This window comes from Panthera tigris, chromosome A1, assembly GCF_018350195.1.
Source record: "Panthera tigris isolate Pti1 chromosome A1, P.tigris_Pti1_mat1.1, whole genome shotgun sequence".
NCBI lineage: Eukaryota > Metazoa > Chordata > Mammalia > Carnivora > Felidae > Panthera > Panthera tigris.
In genome coordinates this window covers 89,652,764-89,665,878 of record NC_056660.1, presented here as the reverse complement: position 1 = coordinate 89,665,878, position 13,115 = coordinate 89,652,764, and the positions used below count along the sequence as shown (strand labels likewise).

Below are 13,115 nucleotides of genomic sequence, written 5' to 3'. Positions count from 1 at the left end.
CCCAGCCCCGACTCCCAGTGCTCTGGTTGGGGTGTTCTAAGTGTTCCCTTGATGGGGCAACTGCCCAAGTGTTCTCCCAGCCTCCATTCCTGCTACCTCCAAACCACTATTCACATGGCATTTCCCCAGGAAAACCTTTACATGAATGCTCACAGCAGTGACATTTTCTACAGTTCAAAACTGGAAACAATCCAGGTGTCCTTCAGTGGGTTAGCAGTTAGGCAAAGTGCTGTACATCCATACCATGGAATACGGGGCAGTAGTAGAAATGAACCAACTACTGATACATGCAACAGCTTGGGTGGATCTTCAGGGCATTATCCTTAAGTAAAAAAGCCAATCTCAAAGGGTCCATACAGTATAATTCCATTCACACAACATTCTTTTTTTTTTTTTTTTCAGTTTATTTATTTTGAGAGAGAGCGAGCGTGCGTGAGTGCTTGTGTGCATGCATGCTTGAGAGGGGGAGGGGCAGAGAGATGGAGAGAGAGAATCCCAAGCAGGCTCCGCACTGTCAGCGCAGAGCCTGATGCAGGACTTGAGCCCAAAGACCGTGAGATCATGACCTGAGCCGAAACCAGGAGTCAGACACTTATGCAACTAAGCCACCCAGGCGCCCATACACAACATTTTTGAAATGACAAAATTATAGAGCTGTGGAACAGATTAGTGGTTGCCAGGGTTTATGAATGGTGGGCAGTGGGGGCGGGGTGTGGTTATAAAGGGTAGCACAAGGGAGAACTTTGGGACAATGAAATAGTTCTGTATCTTGACTGTGGTAGTGGTGTTTGTACAAATCTCTCCATGTGATAAAAGGACACAGATTTGTACCCATACGCTGCACCAATGCCACTTCCCTGGCTTTGATACTATACTGTGGGTATGTAAATGACAACCAATGGGGGAAACTGGGTGAAGGGTGCATGGGACCTCTCTGTACTATTTTTACAATTTCTTATGAATGGAGAATTATTTCCAAATAAGGAATTAAAAAAGAGATTTGTTGAACATATGCAGTGATCATACTGCTCTTCTGTTTAAATTCCTTGGATAGTGACCAACTGCTTTGAGAGTAAAACTCTGATCTTTAGCAGGCAGAGGGGTTCACAGGACTTCTGGCCCACTCTTGGGCAATACTGAATCACCTGACACCAGCTGACACACCAGATACTGCCTCTTCTACGCCTCTTCCCGAGCTGTCCCATCTGCCTGAAATGACTTTCCTCCCCATTTTGTTCTCCTGGCCAACCTTCATCTTCCTTCAAAATCTAGTGCATGCACCTGCTTCTCTTGAAAGTTTTCCTCTACAGGAAACTTCAAGCTGTGCTGGGCATGCCCCCGTTTTTGGCACCACAACCTATATTCGTTTTATTGCAAGTTCTACCTCTACTTCTACTCTGTGAGGTCCCTGAGGGCAGAAAATGCGTCTGATTCATTTCCTAATCCTCTACTAATTACATAGTGGGTGCCCAGTAAATATTTGTTATAGGCAAAACTAAGCAGAAGAATAAATGTAGGGCAGTGTGGTACAGTGGTTAGCATGAGGACTCTCAAGTGGGAGGGCAGGCTCCTGGGCAGACTCCATCAAAAATTGTTAGAATAAACAAATTCATAATGGTTCAGGATACAAACTTAATGCACAAAAATATTTTGTGTTTCTATATGCTGATGAACTGTCAGAGAAATTAAATGATGTTCTCACAATTGTATCAAAAAGAATAAACTACTCAGGAATAAATTTAAACATGGAGGTAAAAGACCTTTACATTGAAAACCAAAAGACGTTAATGAAAAAAGTTAAAGACGCAAATAAATGGAAAGATATTCTGTGTTCATGGATTGGAAAAATCAATATTGTTAAAATGTCCACACTACCTAAGGCAATTTAAAGATTCAATGCAATCCCTATCAAAATTCCAGTGGCATTTTTCACCGAAATAGAACAAATAATTCTAAAACTTGTGTGCAACTACAGAAGACTCTGAATGGCCAAAGCAATTTTAAGAAAGAACACAGCTGGAGGCATCATGCTTCCTGATCTCAAAGGTATAGTAATTAAGTATTACAAAGCTATAGTAATTAAGACACTACGGTATTGGCATAAAAACAGACATACAGAGGCACCTGGGTGGCTCAGTCAGCTGGGTGACCAACTTCGGCTCAGGTCACAATCTCACAGTTTGTAAGTTTGAGCCCCGCGTCGGGCTCTGTGCTGACAGCTTGGAGCCTGGAGCCTGCTTCAGATTCTGTGTCTCCCTCTCTCTCTGCCCCTCCCCTGCTTGCATTCTGTCTCTCTCTCTCTCAAAAAAAAATAAACATTAAAAAAAATATTTTTTAAAGAATATTAAAAAAAACAGACATATAGATCAATGGAACAGAACAGAGGGCCCAGAATAAACCCACATATATATGGTTGATTAATTTGTGACAAAGGAGCCAATAATATACAATGGGGAAAGGACAGTCTCTTCCATAAATGGTGTGGGAAAGCTGGACAGCCAAATGCAAAAGAATAAAACTCAACCACTCTTACACTATACACAAAAACTAAGTTAAAACGGATTAAAGACTTGAACATAAGACTTGAAACCACAAAACTCCTAGAATGAAGCATTGGTGGTAAGTTTCTTGACATAGGTCTTGACGAGGATTTTTGTAATCTGGCACCAAAAGTAAAAGCAACAAAAACAAAAATACAAAAAGCAACAAAAACAAAAAAACAAGAGGGGCTACATCAAACTAGAAAGCTTCTGCACAGCAAAGGAAACCATTAACAAAATAAAAGGCAAACTATGGAATTGGAAAAAAATATTTGCAAATCAGGTATCTGATAAGGGACTAATATCCAAAATATGTAAGAAACTCATACAGCTCAATGGCAAAACAAACAAACAATCTGATATTAAAAAATGGGCAGAAGATCTGAATAGACAGTTTTCCAAAGAAGACATACAGATGGCCAGCAGGTACATAAGAAGATGTTCAGTATCATTAATCATTAGGGAAACACAAATCAAAGCCACAAGATTATCACCTCACGCCTGTTACAATGGCTAAAATCAAAAAGGCAAGAGATAGCAAGTGTTGGTGAGGATGTGGAGAAAGGGGCACTTGGGCACTGTCAGTGGGAATGCAAACTTATGCAGCTACTAAGGAAAACAGTATGGAGGTTCCTCAGAAAGTTAAAAACAGAACTACCATATGGTCCAGTAATTCCACTTCTGGATATTTATCCAAAGCAAACAAAAACTAACTTGAAAAGATAGTTGCGCCCGCATGCTCACTGCAGGATTAGTTACAGTAGCTAAGACGTGGAAACAACCTAAGTGTCCATCAGTGGGTGAGTGGATAAAGAAGAGGTGGTCTACATACACAATGGAATATTAATCAGCCTAAAAGAGAAGGAAATCTTACCATCTGTGACAATATGGACAGACCTCAAGGGTGTTATGCTAAGTGAAGTAAGTCGGATAGAGAAAGACAAATATCGTGTGATCTCTCTTATATGTGGGATATAAAAAACAAAACAAAATGAAACTGCCAACCTTATAAATCCAGAGAACAGATTAGTGGTTGCCAAAGGTGGGGTTAGGTGTAGGAAAGAAATGGATGAAGGAAGCGAAAAGGAAAAAGAAAAAAATGTGTATTACTCTCTTCTAAATTACAGTATACAGACTTAAGATTCAGAGTGTATATTTTTACAAGAATTGTCAAAATAGCTGTCTAGATTAGGATTTCTGTATTTTCTTTTTAGATATTTAATTGTGACACATAATAGCATAGTAAAAGATATCTGTTTTAAAAAAACACAGATTAGGACTCTGGGGTCAGAGGGCAAAGAGCCTACCACTTATCTGGATGATCTCAGACCAGCGATTACACACATCTGTAAAACAGGGATAAGCATAGAATCACCCTCAGGGGACAGTGAGCACAGTGCCCAGCACAGGGCAAGGTCTCAATGTCAGGTGACATTAGGACAGGTATTACCACACCCATTCTGTTTCCTGCTCCCCCAAATAAACGTTTGCATTCTGAAAGTGTGAACTAAAATCTGGGAAATGCAAAAGTTGATGACATGGCCAATGGTGGGTGAGCATCTCGGTCAAACTGCACAGAATTTACTTTTCATTTTAGGCTGTGACCGGCAGATGATGTTTCAGGACATTTTTTGAAGACATCTGCTTCATAGGATGTGTGTGCTATGTTTCTGAGAGCATAGTTAAGAGTTGATGAAACAGAATCAGAGCTTGTGGATTTATTACGTGGGCTGCATGTTCAGGCCTAGATATGCTAAAATCAAACTAGTGACAGCATTGGTTAAGATATACAAATACTTAAATAGTCTAACAAATTAAATCACAGTTCTGTACAACTATACATATACACACACACTGACATAATTTTTAAAGGAAATTATTTTAAAAGCCAGTCATTCTTCCTCAATTATTCTTTCTCTTAGCATCACTGTGGGGGAGGGGAGATAAAAATATTTTTTAAACAAATCCCCAAGTTTCTCCTATCCTGGCCTATGGAAAGACAAACTTTTGGCATACCACTAAAATGTGTTCACACTGTCCATTCTCCTAATAGCCAAAAAATTCACTTATAAAAATACTTCAAATTCTAATTTCAGAATAGGCAAGAACCTATTTAACATAAAGGGAATTAATATTAATGCCTCATTTTTAAGAAAGAAATAACAACTATCCTGTTTGTAACTACATATCTTTAGAATCTAGTTTTACTATTTCTGAAAAGTTTCAGAGTATATAGTCCTTGCTGTCTTTTACTTTAATGTAAAGTTAGCTGGGGGCAGGGAGGGAGAGCACACTATTTTATGAGACCAAAAAACAAACAAAAAAACAACAAACAAAAAAGCCCAAATGAATTAAATAAAATCGAATTTGTTGAATTTCACCTTCAAATGTTGAGCAAACTTCCTTAGTTATGGGAAAGTCCTATGTTAAAACACTGACTACTCTTGCTCATTATTTTTATATCTATTAATTTATACACCACCGTTTTCCAAAGAGGATTTGAGGTGTCAATTAAAAATATTTTAACTGGCAATTCAAAGGCCAATATAAGGGGCACCTGGGTCGCTCAGGCTGTTAAGCGTGGACTTCAGCTCAGGTTGATCTCACGGTTCATTATTTTGAGCCCCAAATCCAGCCTAGCACTGATAGGGCGAAGCCTTCTTCAGATCTTCTGTCTCCCTCTCTCTGTCCCTCCCCTACTCGCCTGCTCTCGCTCTCTCTCCAAAATAAATAAACATTAAAAAAATAATAAACCACAAATGCCTTAAAAAAATGAGCTCTTGTTGTGCAAAGGATATATAAACTTGCCTCCCAAATAATAGAACCCCTAATGAATCAATGGGTCTAGACACTGAGCCTCAATAGCTGCTAACATCGCAGCATGAGCCAGCCAGCTTTAACTGCTTCTAGATGGAAGATGGGGGTGTCTGGGTGGCTCAGGTCATGATCACGTGGTTTGTGAATTCGAGCCCTGAGTTGGGCTCTGTGCTGACAGCTAGGAGCCTGGAGCCTGCTTTGGATTCTGTGTCTCTCTCTCTGCCCCTTCTTCTCTCACTCTCTCTTTCTCAAAAATGAATAGTAAACAGTAAAAATAAAATTTTTTTTAATGAGATGGAAGACAGTACCCCACCCAGGGCATTCTGATTCTAGGGCATTAAGCCTCATCTTAATCCCACTGTGAATTTTCAGGAGATACAGAGAAACACATTAAATTACACTGCAGAGATGCAGCCAGTAAAATCCCAACTATGGAAATGGTATAGAACAACCAACTGCTTCAACAAATACACTACAAGGAAGACAAAAGAAGAGAAATAAAGGGGGAATCTATAGATTAAAAGAAACTTAAAAGATGTATCAACCAATCATAATGTATGGAACTTATCTAGATCCTGATTCCTATAAACAAACTGTTAAAGAACTATAAAACTTATAGGACGTCTGGAAATTTGAATATTGACTGTTATTTGATTATACTGAGGAATTATTGCATTTCCAAGTTTAAAAGAGTCCTTGTCTTTTAGATATATATATCGAAATATTCATGGATTGAATGACATGACATTTAGGATTTGCTTGAAAATAACATGGGTGGGGGGTGTGAGGGTGTAAGTAGATGAAGTTGGGGTGAAACAAGATGGGCCAGGAGCTGATAACTGTGGAAGCTGGATACTATTGTTTAATTTTGCATATGTTTGAAAGTTTTCATAATAAACAGTAAAAATAAAGACTGACCTTGAAACTAGCTCAATCACAAAAGGTCAAGTATGAGTTTAATTATTCTTAAAGAAAATTATGTTAAAAAGTCACCTTTTTTTATACATTAAAAAAAATTTATTTTAATGTTTAGTTATTTTTGAGAGAGAGTCAGGGTGCGAGTGGGGGAGGCGCAGAGAGGAGACAGAGAATCCGAAGCAGGTTCCAGGCTCTGAGCTGTCAGCACAGAGCCTGATGCAGGGCTTGAACTCACGAACCATGAGATCATGACCTGAGCTGAAGACGGATGCTTAACTGACTGAGTCACCCAGGCACCCCAAAAATGTCACCTTCTTAACTAGTAGTGAAGTATAGCTACATATGTATATAACAAATATGTGTCCTGCTGCCAAATGTGGTTTCTGTTTTACCTTATGCATCACAAAAACGACTGCTTACTGTTAATTGCTTCATCTGGCCTTTGTCTTTATCCATAAAATTAAGAACCCTTTATTTAAAAAAATTTTTTTTAATGTTTTTATTTTTGAGAAAGAGAGAGAGAGGGACAGAGCATGAGTGGGGAGGAGCAGAGAGAGAGAGAGAGAGAGAGAGAGACAGAGCATGAGTGGGGAGGGGCAGAGAGAGAGAGAGAGAGAGAGAGAGACAGAGCATGAGTGGGGAGGGGCAGAGCGAGAGAGGGAAACACAGAACCTGAAGCAGGCTCCAGGCTCAGAGCTTGAACCCACAGACCGTGAGGTCATGACCTGAGCTGAAGTTGGACGCTCAACTAACTGACTGAGCCACCCAGGCACCCCAAGAACTCTTTATTTTAAATCGACAAATTGAATATGCCCTCTAACACTTATTTGAAACACATTTTCATCTGTCCTGGCATCCCCAAAATTAAATCCTTAGGAAAATCAAAGCTCTCCAGAGAAGACTATGCCACAATAGGATTCTTTTTAACCCCACAGGATCCTTTTGAAAGAAAAAAAAAGGGTTAAGTGAAGGAAAACTTCTAGATTGGATGTTTTGCTTTCAGAACAAATTAAAAGCCAAAAGAGAACCATCAGAGTTGAGGCACCCAGGAAAGGACACTTAGCTGGGGGAAACCTGGGTTCAAATTTCACTTTCCAGCTACCTGCCTTGAAGCTGATTGCTGGAACTCTGTGAGCCTCCATGTACTCCTCTGAAGAAACGGGTGTCACAGCTGCCACTTACAGGACTCCAGCGAAAATTAAGTGGAACTACATGGACAAACAGGGCCTACCTTCGCTGGCCTGGGGCTACCTTTCCAGCTCACTGCGGCTGTTGCCTCCTATGTAACCTGCCCTGGAGATCGACAATCCTGCAACCGAACTAAATGAATTTTACATGGTTCAGAGCATTAGTTATTACAGCTAATAATTAATTGCCAGCATTTAAAAATCAGGAGAGCAGAAATGCAATGTAGAGTTCTGACCTCGTTTTTAAAATTGCTGGGTGAGGTTTGGTTTTCCAAGGTCCCCACCACCCCATGCTCTTTTACACCTGGTCCTGCAGGCTGATTCCTGACCCCACACTGGGCTGATGTCCTTCCTTCACCCTGCCCTTTCCCTTTCGGTGCCTCTCCCTGCCTGGCAAATTTCTCACAACCCTTCATGGCCCAACTCCAGCGCCACCTGTCACCTCCACCTTTCCATGCCATGGCACAGCACCTCCACTACAACAAGCATCATCACACTGTCCTGGCACTAACCTGTCTGCATGTCTGCCTCCTCTACTGGGACTCTCAGGAGGAAGGGACCCTGTTGCTATTGCCTTTGTGTCCCCAAGGCCGAGCAGAAAGCCTGACCTAGATAATGTAGAATTCAGCAAATGCCTCCTGAATGTGTGGAAGGAAATGAGAGCTAAAATATTACAAAAATGTCAAAATTTATATTACAGCTTGTTCTGACAGTTACCAAATAAAGGGGTCAAGGACTTTTAAATGAGAACAAGCTTCCATCTGCTTACAGGTTTCACAAGTTAGTTAGAAGTCATTAAATAAACTGACAAAACAGAAGGAACAGCAGGTAGGGTCATTCATTCATTCATTCATTGAACTGATATCACTGAGTACTTACTGTGTGCTTTCTAAGTACTGGGGACGAAGCAGTGGACAAATCCAACAACTACCTGTTTTCATAAAGCTACTTCCTTGTAGAGGAAACAAAGTAAACATAAATAGAATCGTTTCAAACCAGAGTGAACACTAAGAAGAAAATTAAATTAATGAGATAGAATGACTAAGGGGAGAAAGAGAGTAGTCAAGGAAGGCCTTGTTGAAAAAGACACATCTGACCAGAGGAAAGACCAGAAGGAGCCAGCTGTGCAAAGCCGCTGGAGACAGCTCCAAGCATTGGAAACGAAAGTGCAAAGGTCCTGAGGCAAACGGGGCTGCGCGGTGAGAAGATGGGTGGGACAGGAGAGCAGAGCTCTGGGTGGTGGGAGTGGTAGGGGAGGTGGGCAGGGCCGCTCTGGCACTGCTAGGCACTGAATGTGCAATGACTAGGCACTGGAGAAGCATGGGGATGGGGGTCTCTGCGTTGATGGGGAGGGGGTTCGTGCCCTACTCACATCAGCATGGGCAGTATCCCGCCCAATTTTCCACCTATCAGCCTGGGCTCGTGCCCAGGCACTTTCACACACATTCACATAGCCTGACAACAATCCTGTCCAAAAGGGTAGACATTTCCCCACTTTCCCTGGGGGAAAACAGAGGGTCAGTGCCTTGGCCAAGGTCGCGGAAACCAGACTCCGGGATCCTTAACATCCCGACGCGGGTATGCAACTGCGTGCCCCCCAATCTGGGGGGTGGCGTCCACAGATCCCCCACGACACGTCTGCCAGGGCCAGGCCAGGGAGCGGGGCCCGCAAGCCCCTGGCGGCTGACAGCCGGGCAGGAGGAGGCGACTGCGGCAGCCCGGAGGGCAGGGGCGGCGGCCGGGGCCGTCTGCGCCCCACAGAGTCCGGCCCACTCCGTAGCCCCCAGCCCGGCGACCCCGCGCCCCCTGGCCCTGCAGACCGCGGCCGCGCGGCCCTCCTGCCGCCCCTCCCCGGCGGGGCCCCGCTCGAGCAGCCCCCGCCAGGCCTCGCCCGCCCGCCCGCCCTGCTCACCTCGCCTCCCAGCCGCCGCGCCAGGGGGAGAGGGCGGGCGGGCGGGCGGACTGGCGGCGCTGCGCACTGGCGGCTCGCGGCTCCGTTGCCCCGGGCTCGGCCGGCCGCCCCGCCCCACTCCGCTCCGCCCCGCCGCCGCCGCTGCAGTGGGTGTGAGGGGCGCCGGGGCGCTTCGACCCTTCCGGTCCGGCTCCCTTCTCCTCCTCCGCCGCCGCCACCGCCGCCGCGGCGCCCGGCCTGAACGACCTTCGCGCCGACCAATCAGCGTCCGGAGAACCGGGCAGGCGCGGCCAATCGCGCCGGGGGGCGGGTCGTGACGGGCGGGGCGGGCGGAGCCGGGATAACCGTGCGGGGTTCGATGGGGCTCGGTGTCCCTCAGCAGCCCAGCTCCTCCGGCTTGTGCGGAGCATGCCCGGGGCTGGGGACGCAGGTCCGGCTCAGTACGTGCGATGATCCTCCATCCCCCCACGGGGACCTCGAAGCAGAGGCCCGACGCGGAGCCAGGAAGCTGTGGAGAGGGCCGACCGGCGGGGAGAGCCGGGCCCTCTGGGCTGCAGGTGCAAGGTGGCAGCGGCGAGGCGGCCTGTAGGGGAACGGACCGGCCCGTCTTGGGGAGAGTCCCGGGCGAGGACGAGGGGAGACCGGGGTGTTGGCATCCGGCGTCCAGGAACCCGGCACGGTGTGGCCCCTGGAAGGACGAGGAGACCGACGCGGCAGGGGAGCGGGAAGGAGAGGCAGGGGTCTTGGACTCTGCGGCTTGCTAACGGCTAGAAATCGGGTGGTGGGGAGGGCGGAGTGCGAGGAGACGGCCACGTGCAGACTAGTGTCCCCGGCGGGTCCGTGACAGAAGGGAGGAGGGGAAAGGCTGGCGTATTCGGGCCAGGGGTCAAACCTCTGGCTCAGAGAAAGTCAAGGTCGTAAATGGGGAGAAGGGAATGCAGTGCTGAGGGTCCCCTAGGTCCTGGGGTCCCTTGACACCGACCTTCTTTTGAGCCAACTCCTGCAGCCCTCTGGCCCCTCGGTCGGGTTCCAGCAGGCCTAGGGTCATATGAAACGATGGGAGAGGCCAGGATATTTCGTGTTGCCAGATTTGCGTTTAAATAAGCAAAGCTGGAAGGGAGGGAGGGAGTCTGGACACACTGAAAAAAGGATAGGGATAGGGTGGGGGGAGGTGCACACTTTGAGGACAGGGAGAGGGGGGACTGTGGAGGAGGAGCAGCTTTCGCAGGATGCAGGAGCCCAGCATGCCAGAGCCCAGCGAGTGATCAGGGCAGGGGCCAAATTGGGAGGAAGGAGCAGGATCCTAACGAGGAGGAGGTCAAGGGGCTGGGAGGCATGGAGGGTGGTGGCAGAATTTGGGGAGGATGGAAAGCCAGTGATGCAGGGCCAGCTGAGGGCACCAGGGCCTCAGAGGAGGAGGGTAGAGGAAGGGATCCAGGCATGGTGTCCTTCCTTAGGCCACTCCCTACCTTGGCCACCAGAGGGAGTTTTCTAAAATTGAGTATGGCCCATCCTTGCTTGAAATTGTAGCTCCTGAGTGTGATCTGCGTTGAGGAGGGCCCCCTGGTGGGTTCCTGCCCATACTGGTCCTCACATCAGCCTCATCTGCCACCTGCTCCAGGTGCACAGGAGAAAACGGAGCCAAAAATGGCCATCATCAAGGATTATGGGAGGCTAGTAAAGCCTGGCTGTCAGAGCTGTGGCTTCACTAAGGAGCACTAGTGGGTGCTTCCCCTTGGATTAGGAAGGGGCACCCATTCCTGCACTCTCCAGTCAAGTTTACAACACTCATCCCATGAAAAGTGAGTACCAAAAAATCACTGCGCACACATACACACCTATACATATTTCGTGCTGAGTTTTCTAAAAGGATTCTGCCTTTTCTGGTTTATGAAATAACAGCGAACACTTACAGACACAAAGCTGAGGTGACAAGGTAGGGAAGGGTCTAGTCCATGCTTTGAAGAGTGCACAGAATTTTGGTGGAGACCAAGGGAGATGTGAAGCGGGGGCATGTGGGGGGTGGGGGGGTATACACATGAGCATGACTGACAGCTGACCTAGCCTGCTAGCTGGAGAGGAATAGTTGAGGAAGACCTCTGGATAAGAGGAAGCCTGAGCCGAGGCTATAAGGCTAGCAAGAATGTGTTAGGCCAATGGTTTAGGCAGAAAGGGCACTGGGACCCAAAGATTCAGAAGTCAGGACCTGCATGCTGTGTTCAGGAAACCAAGGGTCACCTGGTCTTGTTGGCGATGGGGAAATATGGCCTTGAGGTGGATGGGTACTGCTGACCAGTCCCATGGACTTGCTTCAAGTCACTGATACGCTTGTTTAGCCCAGTGTGGCTTTTTTTTTTTTTTAATTAGTTGACAACATTTGAAAATTGGGAGCTTTCACTTGAAAAATCTCAACTGGCAGTTTCTCTTGGATAGTTAGAAGCTCTGACAACATGGGGTCTGCATTCCCAGAAGGTAGTGGTCAGCTGGAGCTGAGTGGCAGCTGCCCCTTTAGGGGAGGCCCTTACATCACCACATCCCCTACCACTCCCTATCACCCCACTCTGGCCATGACTTCACCATCCCTTACCTGCTGGCCCTTGAGGCATTGCAGGGTAGGGGCTCCATCTCTGGAGGTCAAGGGCAGCTGCTGAGGGGTGTTAAGAAAGGAAGTGAATGATGCGATTAGGTATTTATTTTGGAAGGATCACTAGAGCACATGAAGTTTCTAGGATGAGGGGCTTATATTCACAAGACCAGTTAGGGAGCTGTTGCAAAGTCCTGTGTAGGAGAAGGTGAGGCCTGGCCTGGGGCCAGGTGTAAGGAAAGAACTGATTTTAAAACTGCTTCAAGACTTGAGGGAAATGAAAATTAAAGTCACAGTGAGCTAGCACTACACACCCATTGTGATAAAAAAGACGGACAATATCAAGTGGTGATGACTGATGTGGAGCAGTCAGAACCCTCATCCACCGCTGGCAGAAAAACAAAATGGCTTGTCCACTTTGGAAGACAGTTTGGCAATTTCTGGTAACATTAAACATACACCTGTCGTATCACCCATCAATCCTATTCCTGGATATGGAACTGAGAAAAATAAAGACATGTCCACACAAAGAGCTGTACGTAAATGTTTATGGCAACTTTATTCAAAACCGTCAAAAACTAGAAGCAGCCTATGTCTGTAGATAATCCAGCAGATGGGTAAATAAACTGAGGTACATCCATACAGTGGGATATTACCTGGCACCAAAAAGGACTGACTGACAAACGCACAACATAGATAAATACAAAAACATCATGCTTGGCCTTTGGGTGGCTCAGTCAGTTAAGTGTCTGACTTCCACTCAGGTCATGACCTCACGGTTCGTGAGTTCAAGCCCTGCATCAGGCTCTCCGCTTTCACCACAGAGCCCACTTCAGATCCTCTGACCCCCTCTCTCTCTGTCCCTCTTCTGCTTTTGCTCTCTCTCAAAAATAAATAGACATTAAAAAAAAATCATGCTAAGTGAAAGAAGCTAAACAAGGCTACATCCTCTATGATTCTGTTTACAGGACATTCTGGAAAAAGCAAAATCAGATCAGTGGTTGCCAAAGTCAAGTGGAGGAAGTGGGGAATGATAACCAGGGGCCAGGAGGGAATATTTTGAGATGATGGGTATACTCTATTTTAATTATGGTGGTGGTCATATCACTATATGTTTATCAAATTTCAGAACTGAGCACCTAAAAGAAGGTGACTTT

At 46.1% G+C, this 13,115-nt stretch overlaps 1 protein-coding gene across 4 annotated transcripts in view; it reads right to left on the bottom strand.

Moving 5' to 3' along the window:
* MAPK9 (mitogen-activated protein kinase 9) overlaps positions 1-10,372 on the bottom strand; it is a 63,612-nt gene extending 53,240 nt beyond the window's left edge. For 2 of the 4 annotated variants that reach the window (XM_042981883.1, XM_042981897.1), the window contains exon 1: positions 9,375-9,466. The gene's annotated coding sequence lies outside the window, so the exon portion shown is untranslated. Of the gene's footprint in view, positions 1-9,374; positions 9,468-10,356 lie in introns of those variants that run through there. The other 2 variants (XM_042981890.1, XM_042981914.1) reach the window with 2 other exon arrangements.
* Between the last annotated feature and the right edge of the window lie 2,743 nt (positions 10,373-13,115).